The sequence below is a fragment of the Sphaeramia orbicularis genome, chromosome 5, assembly GCF_902148855.1.
Source record: "Sphaeramia orbicularis chromosome 5, fSphaOr1.1, whole genome shotgun sequence".
In the NCBI taxonomy this organism is placed as follows: Eukaryota; Metazoa; Chordata; class Actinopteri; order Kurtiformes; family Apogonidae; genus Sphaeramia; species Sphaeramia orbicularis.
In genome coordinates, this window is record NC_043961.1 from 53,060,411 (window position 1) to 53,074,552 (window position 14,142).

The window sequence follows — 14,142 nt, forward strand, 5'->3', positions numbered from 1 at the left end:
TTCCTGCCACATTTTTGTTCCTTAATGCTGCGTTTCCACTACGTGGAACCGGCTCAACTCGACTCGGGTACCAGGTCCTACTTCTGGAGACCATTTCCATTACAGAATACTACAGACTTTACAGTACCTGGACGTCATAGCAATACAGCGTGTTACTCCCATGTCGTCAGTTTAGACGGTTGCTGATAAACTCGCTCGTTGCGTGTTGTGTTGTCAAGCTCATGCTGAATTTTTACGTCTGAACCTCCTCGACAAACCATGGTGTAGTTTTACAGGCTGTCATTATGTGGATTAACCTACCGCTATATTTACTGTAAACTTTCGCATCTGTTTTTTGTAAAACGGTGGGTCACAGAGACAATTCTCTGACCAATCAGTGGTCTGCAGCGTTTACACGTCACATTTTAGTATCTGGTCCCCAGTCCTGGAACCTCGGTGGAGGTGATACCAAAAAACTAGTACTGGGTACCAGATTCCCAGTCCTTTTTCGTAATGGAAACGGAAAAAGGCCAAGTCGAGTCGAGCCAATACCACGTAGTGGAAACGCGGCATAAGGTCTCGCAATCTTGCTGGTTTTTTTGTTTTGTTTTGTTTTGTTTTTGTTTTTTTTGTTGTTTGGTTTGGTTTGGGGTTTTTATTCATTTGAGCATTAAATTATGGGTGAAAATTGTATTGTAATGCAAGCGCTATTAAACATGTACCGAGTATAATATTACTGAAAACTGATTAGTAATACCTTACACTACTGCATTACAGCAAAAAGTAGCCCATTACTGTAATGCATTACTTTTGTTCCTCCCAACAATGTTTGTCACGAACATTCACTTGGACCTGAGGATCTACTAATTATATCTTTGTTGCCAAAGGTTAAAGACTGTTGTTACCTCACAAATCCCAAATTTGACCAGAACCTTTATCCACAGATTATGAATGCAGAGTCGGTGAACACATGTGGTTGAACTCGTGGTTGTTTAGTTGTTAAATTCCTGTCATATTTTATCTCAGACTTCTGCATTCTGTTGGTTACTACTTTCCTGACTTTCACATACCTGTAGTTCTATCTTCATAGTTTATCAGTTTATCTAGTTCATTTCGTTCTTGTATTTCAAGCCTTTTGTGTCTTTGGGTTTGGTTCCTCATGTTTCAGACTGAACATGAGATAGAGCCAAGTGTTCATGCGTCTGACTATTATTATCTGAGGTATTTGTTGCCGTGGCGTGTCCGTCCTCCACCTCACCTGTTGTGTTCATAACTGCGCACAGATCAGATGTGGTGACTCACGGAGACAATCGACCCGGTTTGTTCTGACCGGCCCGTCGGGTCTCGTCTCACTGACAATCAGACGATGACTTCATACCCGTCAACCTTCAGCCCAGACTCTGACAGACGTCTGTCTCTGTTGTTCTTCTGATTTTTTTTTTTTTTTTACGAACAACAGGATGTCTCCGATCATTTAATAAATGTGATGAAGGTGAATGTTTATTATACAAGTAATGACAAAGTAAGGTCAACATGAAATTCTACTCATGTCTTTCTACTCAGCTGCTTTTTTTATATATTTATTATTTACATATTTATGAATTTATTGTGGTTTGGCATTTGTCCCCTACATTCTGTTGTCTAGTGTAACTTTTGCTCTGCAGGTTAATGATAAGTTGTCTACTTATTAATCATTTTATGGCTGCCATGTCAACAGCAGGGCCCTGTTCTCTGGCCTTAATGCAGATTCAGATGAACAGAAGAGTTTATCTATCGTAGAATCATCCCCACCCTTCATGTGCTTAGACCTATATTGTCATAATCTACTTTGTCCCACCCCAGCTAGATTTTCTGGTAGATTGTACACAATACTTCCTTTAACATGTCTTGACACTTACTCACATTCCATCTTCAATTTTTTTTATTTATTTATTTTTTATCTCCAGTCTCCACCTTCATAACTATAAAAAAGCGGAAAACCTGTAATAAATCCAGTCGTCAAAAGAAAAACATAACCAAATGGCTGTAGTTTCCATTGTTTTAACACAGTGTAACACGCAATGTAATGATGTGACAAAAAGATGGCCACAATCTATTTATAACTGAAAAAGTGGCGTTTTGGACTACTTATGTATTTTGGGCCAAGGAACAAACAGGCGAAAACTGTTTATTAATACGACCACTACTTTTGGAGTTGTTAGTTGTTTGTAAAATTACAATGGGCTTACAGGTGGCCTGCAGACAAAGTCCATGGTCCGTGTCGATGTCAATACGAAACTAAATGAGGGCCATTCTGTTTCTCCCTAATCTGTGTGTTACACCAGTAAGATTAGTCATCAAGTAATGTGAATGTGATGAAGTCATACAGTCATGATGTAGCTAAAACCCTTTAAAACACATAAATAAGGTAACTATGAAAAAAAAAGAAAAGAGATGAATAAACAGTGTTGTCTTCAAGTGTCCTGGGAAATATGAGGAGCACCTGCAAGACCGCCTCAGTATCAGCATAAAATAAATGAGGGAAACCGTAAATATTGTATCGTGGAAAAAAAAAAAAAAACTTTCCAAGGGATGTTATAACAGTTTGGGTTTTTTTACATTTACAGATCTTTTTTTTTCTTATTTTGATATTTGTCATTTTGTAGTCACCCTGCTGTAAAATTATCCATGCCTGTCTTTGACTATTATACACTGTTGTCCATAAAGTTTGAATAATATATTTATACCCTTAAAAAAAAAAAAAAGGTAACAATGAATGCATTCTTGTCTGTTGCTTTTAGGGATGCACCAATTCTGATATGAGTATCAGGCATTAGCTCCGATACTCAGTGTGTGTACGCGTATTCATACTTAAAGTACGTAAAGTACGTAAAGTAATCCGATACAAATGCACCGATACCACTTACAGCCATGTGACATTCACAGTTCAGTGCAGCAGGTACGCGGCGGTGGAATAATGTGTGGGGAGTGTGAAGAGTGTGGAGATTTTTCAAAATAAATGATGGTGATAAAAGTAATGCTGACTGCAAGTAACGTTGAAGACGCAGACATGGACGCAGCGTTCTGTCCGTCCTCTGCGTATATTCCATCTGTTTTCCAGGTGCAGGTGGATGTGTACCCAGACGGAGAATACCAGCGGGTATTCTGCGGTGCGGACTGCCACCAGCGAAAGTGAAAACGAAACTTACGACTCATTTCTCTTTTCTCTACCTGCTGAAGCTAAGCTTTTAAACCTTAATAGCGAAAGCACTGCAACATTAGTATCCCATTAGTGTTACCTCTGGTGTCGTCTCCATGTTTATTATTACTGACTTTCTTCTTCTTCTCAAAAAACTTTACTCTTCTTCATGGTATTTGTCCAGTATGGTTAATTCAGAGCAGCGCCCCCTGGTGGATTAATTGAGAAACACTCATTCCAACACTTTAAATATCAGTAGCAGCACTTTTTTCCAGTCAGACTAATGACAACGGCAATAAAGCACATTTACAAAAGGAACTAAGAACTGGAATGGGATTATTAAGTACTCATATCAGTACTCGGTATCGGCAAGTACTCAAAAGTAAGTACTCATACTCGGTCTGGAAAAAAGTGGTATCGGTGCATCCCTAGTTACTTTTAATTTCAATACAAAACAAAATGAGGGTCATTATATTTTTCCTAATCTGTGCATGACACCAGTAAGCTTAGCTCAGCTCTATATGAACTTTACTGCTTCTAGAACCTGTGAATTCTCACAGGTCAATGCGCCAGTAATAATAATAATATTACAAAATGGCCATTCTGTGACACACTGCAAGACCATCACCTACAATATATTCAGATTCAGATTTCTTTATTTATCCCCTAGGGGCATTTCAGTTAGCAGGCATGGGTCACAGCAGGACAGGACATTAGACACACATTCCACTATACAATCCACTCAGATCTGTCAATGGACAGGACAGCTGAAGGGTCCAGCCATAAAGTGCAACAGCAACAAAGTGCAACAGTAGCAGTAAATAGATAAAATACATTTAAAACCTAAAAACAACACATGTAACAGCACAGGGTACCCTACACTACACATTACGCACTGTCACTGACATTTAAAAGTCTGATGGCAGAAGGAATACAGTTTCAGTCTGTGTAACTGAAGAACACACACCTCTAAATAGACAAAAAGCAGCTATTGTGAATTAAATCCCTTCATTGTTGTGTCAGTTTCATCGAATTTGTGTTTTAACTTTGTGCCTCAAGTACACCGTAAATAAACTTAGAGGATCAGCTTAAAATATTCTCCAAGTACTGAAATATTATTTTAATTTAGATATTGAAGTTTTAGGATGAATTGTTTTATTAGTTAATAGGTACTGTTTTCACATAGGATTCATTTGTTTAATCTGTTTTATTTCAATAATGTTAGTAGTGAGTTCTTTGTGACCAGGATTTATGTAGTACCCTGTTTCAGTTTAAATATTTTGTTTGTGTGTTAAGCTTGTTAAGATAGGAAACATCAGTATGCACCAAGGTTATTATCGTTAACGAAAACTAACGAAATGACGAAAACTAGAATTGTAAAAACATTTTCGTTAACTGAAATAAATAAAAACTATAATTAAAGGAAACAACAATAACTAACTGAAACTGCATTATGTGCTTACAAAACTAACTAAAATATATAAAAGTTATGGATAAAATTCCCTTCGTTTTCATCTTTGTCAATGTCAGATTGATATTAAATCAATTTATTTCCCTTGAGCAGTTTTAGCTGCTGGCACCATATGGTACTTCACGGTCCGTCACTTCTCGTCACTTGTGGTTTAGAGTCATCTTCTGGTTCCCACTCTACCTGGAAACATGGAAACTAAAGTTAGGAGAAAGCAGCAGAGTTCTGTACGGGATTTATTTGAATACAACGGCAAAGAAGAGAAAAGATATTAAAAAAAACTAAGCTAAAATAAAACTAAGCATTTAGACCAAAACGAAAACTTATAAAAAACTAGCAAACCTGCTCTAAAAACTAATTAAAACTAACTGAATTAGAGAAGAAAAATGTCAAAACTAAATAAAACTAAACTGTAATGAAAAATCCAAAACTTTTTTTTTTTTTTTTTTTTTTGGCCTGTGGGTTGGGTGGGTGGGAAGGGATGGGTGTTGACAGTCAGATATGTCACTCTTGATTGTGCATTGACTGCTACGAATTGATATGTCTGTCGTGTTCATTGAAAATGTTCAATAAATATAGTGGGAAAAAAAAAAAAAATCCAAAACTATTAGAACGTTGGTATGCACAGGATTTAAGTATTTTCTGTTCTTCCTTTAGATACACGCCTAAACACACACATATTCACACACATAGTGTTGTCAAACATAGGTGATAAGAAGTAAACTTAAAACAAATTAAAAACTACAATATTTTCTCCAGAAACTTTGTAAAGTAGTGACATAACACAGCTAACAGTCTGTGCAGCACTTCAGTAAATGTGTCCTACTTAGTTCATTTCTGCTGCTGAACCTCCGTCATCTGCTGTGAATCCAAACCAGAACCAGAACTCAGCCACAGACCTCAGCCCCAAAAATCATCCTCTGTAGATCAGATGTGTTCATCTGTCTGTAACGTCAATCTAGAGAACATGTGCAGCATATTTCTCATCAGAAATGTCTTACCACAGACACTAAAGCTGACAAGTGACACAGCTTCCACTGTATAAGTTAACAGTTAATGTTAGCCACATGTAAACATTGAACAGCAGACGCACACAGAAGGATGGTGCAGACGGTGCAGTTTTAAGAAAAGTTTTAACTGACTTTTTTTCCCCTAGCAATTTATTCTAAAGACACACAATTTTTTTTTTTTTTTTTTTGCTACATTCATCAGTACAGTGATAGTTTAATACTGCAGCAGCTTAGTCATTTATTGTGATAAAATACAGCAGATTGAGTGAACAGCACAATGCCTGTACATAACAAACAGCACAGACAAATACGTGCATCAGAAAGTAATGTGAATAGATATAAAGCACTTCCTTCTGTAGGTGCAGCTCTGAGGGTCTGGGGTCTGTGGATACCATCATACACTTTCATCATACTGGACATTACAGTTTAATGCAGCTTAATAATAATAATAATAATAATAAACTTTATTTGTATAGCACCTTTCATACAGAAATTGTAGCCCAAAGTGCTTCACATTGATTGAAAAAATACAATATTAAAATACATTAAGATTTGATTATACATCAAGAAATAAAATGAAATTTGAGAGAAATACAATAAAATAAAAATAAATATAAAAACAGCGCACATTAAAATATTTGATTATGCATAGAATTTTTGAAGTGCAAGAAATAAGATGAAATTTGAAATACAATAAAATAAAAAATAAAAACAGAAATACAATAAAATAAAATAAAAATAAAAACTGCACATTCCTGGTTCCTGAATTGTGACCCCATTTTTATCTCCTTTCAAAGGCTAATGAGAATAAAAATGTTTTTAATTTGGTTTTAAATATATTCAGTGAACTGGCTTCTCTAATGTCTTTTGGAATTGTATTCCATAACTTTGGTGCATAGTTAGTAAAGGCTGCGTCCCCCATTTTCTTTGTAATATTACTGGGAGTCGCTAGTAACCCTGCGTTTGATGACCTCAGTGTTCTAGCTTGTACATAATTGATCAGTGAGTTTGCAATGTAACTTGGTCCGGTTCCATTTAGAGCTTTATACGTGAGGAGTAGTATCTTCAAATCAATTCTGTAGGTTACCGGTAGCCAGTGCAGGGAAACCAACACTGGAATAATGTACTCTCTCTTCTTGGTTTTGGTTAATAACCTAGCTGCAGAGTTCTGAATCAGCTGAAGTCTGTCTGTGCTGCTTTTTGGGAGACCTGTAAGGAGTGCATTACAGTAGTCCAGTCTGCTGGAGATAAAAGCATGGACCAGTTTTTCAGCATCCTTTCGATTTATAACCAGCATTACCTTACACTTATTTTTGCACCTTACAGTTTAATTATCTTTTTTCTTTTTTTTTTTTTTTTTATCCAGGTCTGTTTTTATACTTCTAATTTACTATGTATAGTGTGTTTACTCTTGTGTTCTATTTTTTACTGTCTTGCTACTCCTGCTGCTGCTGCTGCTGCACTGTAATTTTCCAGTTTTGGATCAATAAAGTGCATCTATGTAATTATCTATCTATCTATTAACACTCCTGGAATCTCAGACAGGTCAGGGGGAGAAGACGGGAGTAAAAAATACTAACACCCATGACACTTTAACACCAAAAGAGTAAATTCAAACCATATATCATTTAACTCAGGTGTGTCAAACTCATTTTAGTTCAGGGGGCACATTTAATCCAAATATGATTTAAAGTGGGCTGGAGCAGTAAGATAACAGCAGTGAATAAAGCAAAATTATATTATGAAAATGGATAGATAGATAGATAGATAGATAGATAGATAGATAGATAGATAGATAGATAGATAGATAGATAGATAGATAGATAGATAGATAGATAGATAGATAGATAGATAGATAGATAGATAGATAGATAGATAGATAGATAGATAGATAGATAGATATGTACTTTATTGATCCCAAAGGAAATTCTGTGAACTCTGTTGCTCACATACATACATAAAAATGACACAGTGAAACATATGTGCAATAGTGCAAATATGCATAAGAGTTAAGTATAAAGAATAAGAATAATAATATTAAGGATACAAATGTACAAAGTTTCCTTACAAATCTAAATAACACCAACAACTTGGAATGTCTTAAAAAAAAAATTAAGTACAATTTTAACAATATTATGCCTCAGTTTATAATTTACACATGTGCATTAAAGCTTACATTACAAATACGCAAAACATTTAGTAACAGGTAGAATATTGTTAAAATTACACTTTCTTGGCTTAGGACATTTCAGGTTGTTCATATTTGTTCAGGTTATTCACATATTTTGTTTGTAAATGTAAACATTTTTATGTAATTTTTCTTTTTTTACACCAAAACAAAGCAAACTAGAAAAGCACTCAGAGAGCGCAGACCTCCGCCAAGGCAGATCAGTGGTCCCCCACCCCCGATCACCACCAAAATTTAATCATTTGTTCCTTGTGCCAGTATTAACATTTCCTGAATTTTTCATCCAAATCCATCCATAATTTTTTGAGTTATCTTGCACACGGACAGACAGACAAACCAACTCCGGCAAAAACACAACCACCTTAGCAGAGGTAAAAATTTCATGTTTTCATTATTGGTAGGTTATTATGATAGTGTTTTATTAGTCCAACCCACTTGACATCAAATTGGTCTATATATTGAACCTAAGTTAAAATGATTTTGACAATGATTGTTAATATCTTCAGTGTAGATTTTGCATTTCACAGATTCATCCCACAGGCCAGATTTTCCCTTTGGTGGACATGTTTGACATCTGTGATTTAACTCTTCTACTAATTATCACACCAGTTCATTGTTGGCAGAAAAATAACTTATTTCTGACCAGAGTTGCATTCACTCTTAAAGAGGAAGGCTGCTCACACCTTATGAATTTGCTGCTAAAAACACACAGAATTCATAGGCAGAATGGAGCTGTCGCAAAACAAAATTATAAATGCAGTTCTCAAACCTGGGGAGAGCAGTGTCAGGTACACATCTGGACTTTGGAGGCACTGGAGACAGTGCTTATATGTACCACAGGTAAAATGTTTCCTGTAGGTGTGTGGTTGTTTTTTTTGGTATGTTTTTTGTGCTCTGTCTTTTGTGTTCTGTCTTTGTGCATAAGAAATCAATATAAGTGAATCCCCAAAGGAACTTTGTGTTGGTAAATGCAAATTATGCAAATTTACAGGATTTCAGTTCTGTTGCAACATGTTGATGGTCATATGAACTATGTTTTCAGCTCAAAAATGTCCAATTTCATCACAATTAATGCTATATTTTCATGTCACAAATGGACAAGTTATATTTTAACTGAATTTATCTGAAAAACAAATATTCTATTCTTTTCGATTCCACAATTTTTCTTACAAGATTATATACGACATATCACGTTTTATTTTTACAGGTTGTAATATGGAGTATGGTGCTGATCCATCCTGCTCTTGTTACGCCAATACATACATTAGGAATGTCACACGTCACTTTTTAAATCAACAGTTTTCTAATAATGAGCATTTTTATAAAGAAATAACAATTCTATATTGTTATTTACTCTTTAGTATGATGATAAACTATACAATAAATAATTATGGTACTAGTTTTTGCACAGGGATCATTTGTGGAAACGGTGACATGGCTGCCGAGCATCAGTATGATGGGATCTGTAACAACCATGTCACATCCGTCCACTGCCACATTTTGTGTTTTTGTGTCAGCTGTTATTGTTTTAGATCCACAATACTAACATTTATGAAGAAGAGGATAATTAGCAATAGTAAGTATATAAGTTTATTACTAATAAAGTACTGGTACTGACCAGATCATCATGGGTAATGTCACGTCCATCCATCAGCAAAAGTTTTCACATACATGTGCTATTCCAAATCCAATATTTCTGAAAATATAGCTTCCACTGTCAAATAATATCAGTAGTCTGTGCACAAATGTATTAGCATTATTTAACAAAGTTCTATGCATTTCTTACAACTTTTTTTTTGACAAAAATGGCTACTCATTTGACCCCCAAAGTATATTTTATATATATATATATATGGACCTCTGAGTCTGAATTAAAGACTGACTGAATTGAATTGGTAACTCTAGTGACAAACTCCTTTATTTTTGTATATCCAACATCCACACTTGCTATTGAACCAACATTTTTAACACACACAAACAACTTTTTGCGACAGACAAAACTGGGCTTTTAGGACGAAGTCAAAGAATATCCATCATGAACTTTAGGAGTAATACTTTGAAGCTTTCGTCTGTGTTATGTTTCTGTTATATAATCCTAGTGTCAAGTCAAACTCAATGATTCACTGATCTGTTCTGAAGTTTAGTCCCAGACACCACAGTTCCTCCAGCCCACCTCTCTCTTCCCCCTCTTTTACCTTTTCCTCCTCTTCTATATCTCTGTCTGATCCATTCACACAAAACACCATGGGATTATCCCTCATTGAGACACACACACACACGCACACACACACATACACACTTTACACCGTGCAGGCTCGAGGCAGGAACATCTCAGATCACAGATTAGAGGGAGCAGCCCCCGTTCTCCTGCTCTGCTCGCTGATGCTCCGTCACTCAGTCAGTCAGTCACAGAGGCAGCAGCGAACCAAAATAAACCAGAGGGGAGGTGAGGAGCAGAGGGGCTGACTGCTGGAGGAGCCCACGTGCCTCTCTTTTCTCCTAGCTTTAGCCTTAGCCGCTGTGTCACATTAATGGAGGACTGGGGGTAAGCTTTTGTTGCTTGTGGCGGGGGTCTGTGCTCTGCGTCTCTGAGCATTCGGACGGCTTTTGTCTCTGTGAAGGGGAAGGGGTCGGACTGCCTCGGCGTGTTGATGCGACCGCTTGGCCGTGGCTGCTGCCAGTTTGGGGCTTTTTGATGCCTGTGCACTTGCTTCAGAGGGATGGGCATTCCCGATGAGTCTCCTGTTTGTGAGGATGTGTGTGTGTGTGTGTGTTTCACCGTTGCTTGTTTAAAGTGTGAAGAATGAATCAGTGAAATGTGATGGAGACTGAACCTATGAAGACAGTTGTCCATGTTTGGGTTGGAATTGTGTTTGTGTGGGTATGTGCTTTATTGTTTCATCTGTGTACAACTAATAAGTGCACTTAAAATAAGAAAATTAGAGCAAGATTCAAGCATTTCTGTGTTAATTTTAGTTTTACGTGTCGTCTGCGGTGAAAATAGTTGGAGAAGCTTGTCTGTGGTGGTTTTTCTTCCTTCACTGATGTGTCTTTCTATGAACCGAACAAGGGCTACCCCGAACAAAAGCCCCCTCTCGGCATGTAGCTAATGGATTAACCAAGCATGATAAACACCCACTTCTCTACCCCACTCTCCACGCTGCATCCGGCCGAGGCATTTGTTTAGCCCCCTCTGAAGCCGTAGGGCCAGGGCTTTTGTTGGAAATACTCTTTGATTAACTGGATTTTAGATTTGGAAGGTCGTCACTTTCCGCTTTCATTTCATCTCTGCCCTTCATTGTCAGAAGTGTTGCTCCATCCGTCGGGCCGTGGCTGACCCAAATACCCATGCAGTTCCCACCCCTCCCCCTGACCTCCTATCAAAGCTCATCTTTCTGCTTCTCCTCCTATTGTTTCATATCTCTCTCCTCTGGATTACAGCTTTACATCGATTGCATCGGTTTTGTGGGTTTTTGTCAATAATGATACATGACTAAGCTGTCAAATTTTAGACACATGCACACTGTGGACACATTACTGTATTTTAAAACTTCCATAAGGAATGAAATGAATCAACTTTGAGCAGTGTTTCTCTATTTCTGCTGTTTGGCTAAAATTTACTTAGGGGGTCAAATGAGTGGCCATTTTTGTCAAAAAAAAAAAAAAAAAAGTTGTAAGAAATGCATAGAACTGTGTTGAAATAATGCTAATACAGTTGTGTACAGACTACTGATATTATTTGACAGTGGAAGCTCTATTTTCAGAAATATTGGATTTGGAATAGCACGCGTATGTGAAAACTTTTGCTGGTGGACGGACGTGACATTACCCATGATGATCTGGTCAGTACCAGTACTTTATTAGTAATAAACTTATATACTTACTATCGCTAATTATCCTCTCAAAATGTGGTGGTAGACGAATGTGACATGGTTGTTACAGATCCCATCATACTGATGCTCAGCAGCCATATCACCGTTTACACAAATGATCCCTGTGCAAAAACTAGTATCATAATTATTTATTGTATAGTTTATCATCATACTAAAGAGTAAATAACAATATAGAATTGTTATTTCTTTATAAAAATCCTTATTATTAGAAAACTTGATTTAAAAAGTGACGTGAATCTAAAAGAATAGAATATTTGTTTTCAGGTAAATGCAGTTAAAATATAACTTGGCCATTTGTGACATGAAAATATAGCATTAATTGTGATGAAATTGGACATTTTTGAGCTGAAAACATAGTTCATATGAGCATCAACATGTTGTAACAGAACTGAAATCCTGTAAATTTGCATAACTTGCATTTACCAACACAAAGTTCCTTTAGGGATTCACTTATATTGATTTCTTATGCACAAAGACATAAATAAGACCTCTAAGCAAATTTTAGCCGTGTTATATTTCCTCTGTTTCTAGCATGTAAAGCTCACAAAGATCTCATGGAAAGAGCAGAATTCATCTAAACTAAAATTCACTTGCATATCTGCAGGAAATGTTTGAGCTGAGGCAAAGTCCCCTTAAACTATATTTAAGGGGAACTGAAATCTTCAAGTAAATTAAGTGTAGAACAAACATTAAAAGCCAGTGTATCTCTGTTAGAGGGGTTCATCTGTGGAATAATCTGGACCAGAACTTTAAAATGTCTTCTTCAATTTGTGCATTTAAAAGGATGTATAAATCCAGTATAATGACAAAATATTTATTTATTTATTTATTTGTTTGTTTGTTTGTTTGTTTATTTAGTAGGGACAGTACATATTAATGAATATTTCGGTAAATGTGCCAGTATTAGCAAAAAAGCTATTTTTCAACTGTTGTCCCTGGGTAAGATGTAAAGTACCAACATTCATAAAATTAGAAACATTTTAAAAATTAAGGCTACACCCACACATTACATAGCATTAATTCACATATACAGTATACACAGTTAACCTTTATGTACTAGTACAAACATTATCTGATATAGAACATTATCTGAGTAAGTGAATATCTAGTTATAATGTAGAAGAATGCATAAAATATGATATTATTGTGTGTTGCCTATTTTTAATTCATTAACTGATTAATACAGACTGTCACGATTAGGAGATATTATCACATTTGTTAATGATTATATTTATAGTAAATATTTAAAGTGCATATAAATATTATAGTTCATATTAAAAAAGGTTGATTATGTAAATCTGATTGTGTGAGGTGACTAAAAAAGTGTATGTGAATGGTTTGTATGGATGTTTTGTGTTATTGTAAAAATATATAGAAAAAAAAAGTGTGTTAACAAAGCAAAGGAAGCAAAATTATTTAATTATTAGTTTGTAAAAAGGGGGTGGGAGTCCATAAGTTGTACTTCTTCTCACTCCTTTTCGACCACCGAAAAATTTAGTTTGACCATGTTGTATGGTTCTTTGTTATCTGATGATTCTATGTGCTCAAAATAAAACTAAACTAAACTAAACATGTAATCTTTGATCCGAAACTATTGAAAAACCAGTGTTATGTAAGTCAGTCATGTTCTGAATACCTTCCTTTGCTTTAGCAACTCACTGGAATACCACATGTTGAGTTATTCCACCGCTGAATAACTGCTGCATCCCACGGTGAAGATGTATATATAAGAGGATGTGGAAATGGTGGGTTTAGAAAGGGGCAAAACTTGTCCCATATTTCTCAAAGCAAACAATTTGTTGATTAATCAAGTTAAGGAATGACAAATTATTGTAATTTCTATAAAAATGTAGTTTTTTGCAGCTCTACTTGCAGCCTTATATATTGGTACTGATTTCTAAACACATTTAAAATCTAAGATACATAGATATTTATTCTGATAACCTTTGAAAAGCATACATTCTGTGCAGATTTTTCATATGTGCCCCTTCTTTCTGCTTCCATAAATATGCTTTACATCCACTCTTTAAAATCTATGACACAACATTTGACGGCACTATAAGAGACTGATCCAAGTATCTAGGTTATTACAATGTCACGACCGCAGGAATAAGCTCCAGGAATAAGCACTTAATCTGTACATGATGGATGTAACTGAAAAGTCAAAGATTTGTTTTGAATTGCAGCATCATAAATGCGCTTCAGTTTGTATGTGTGAGGGTTTTTATTTCAGTGAATGTACAGTTTTCTGCCACACTTTTACGACATTTTACATGTAATCAATATAGGTCGATTTTGGATCCAGTAGTAGCTGATGGACAATATTAAGCTTCTCAAGTGGAAATGGTGGCTTTAACCCATAAAGACCCAAACATCCACCGCTGACGAAAAGCATCTACTGGCCTAAAATGTTTATTAGCTGTCCA

At 35.9% G+C, this 14,142-nt stretch overlaps 1 protein-coding gene across 3 annotated transcripts in view; it reads left to right on the forward strand.

Annotated features, from left to right (window-relative positions):
- Positions 1 to 14,142, forward strand: part of pacsin1b (protein kinase C and casein kinase substrate in neurons 1b) — a 74,636-nt gene that overhangs the window by 32,119 nt on the left and 28,375 nt on the right. The window contains exon 1 of one of the 3 annotated variants that reach the window (XM_030133692.1): positions 10,188 to 10,368. The exons of the other annotated variants lie outside the window; for them this stretch is intronic. The gene's annotated coding sequence lies outside the window, so the exon portion shown is untranslated. Of the gene's footprint in view, positions 1 to 10,187; positions 10,369 to 14,142 lie in introns of those variants that run through there. 3 annotated transcript variants of the gene reach the window in all.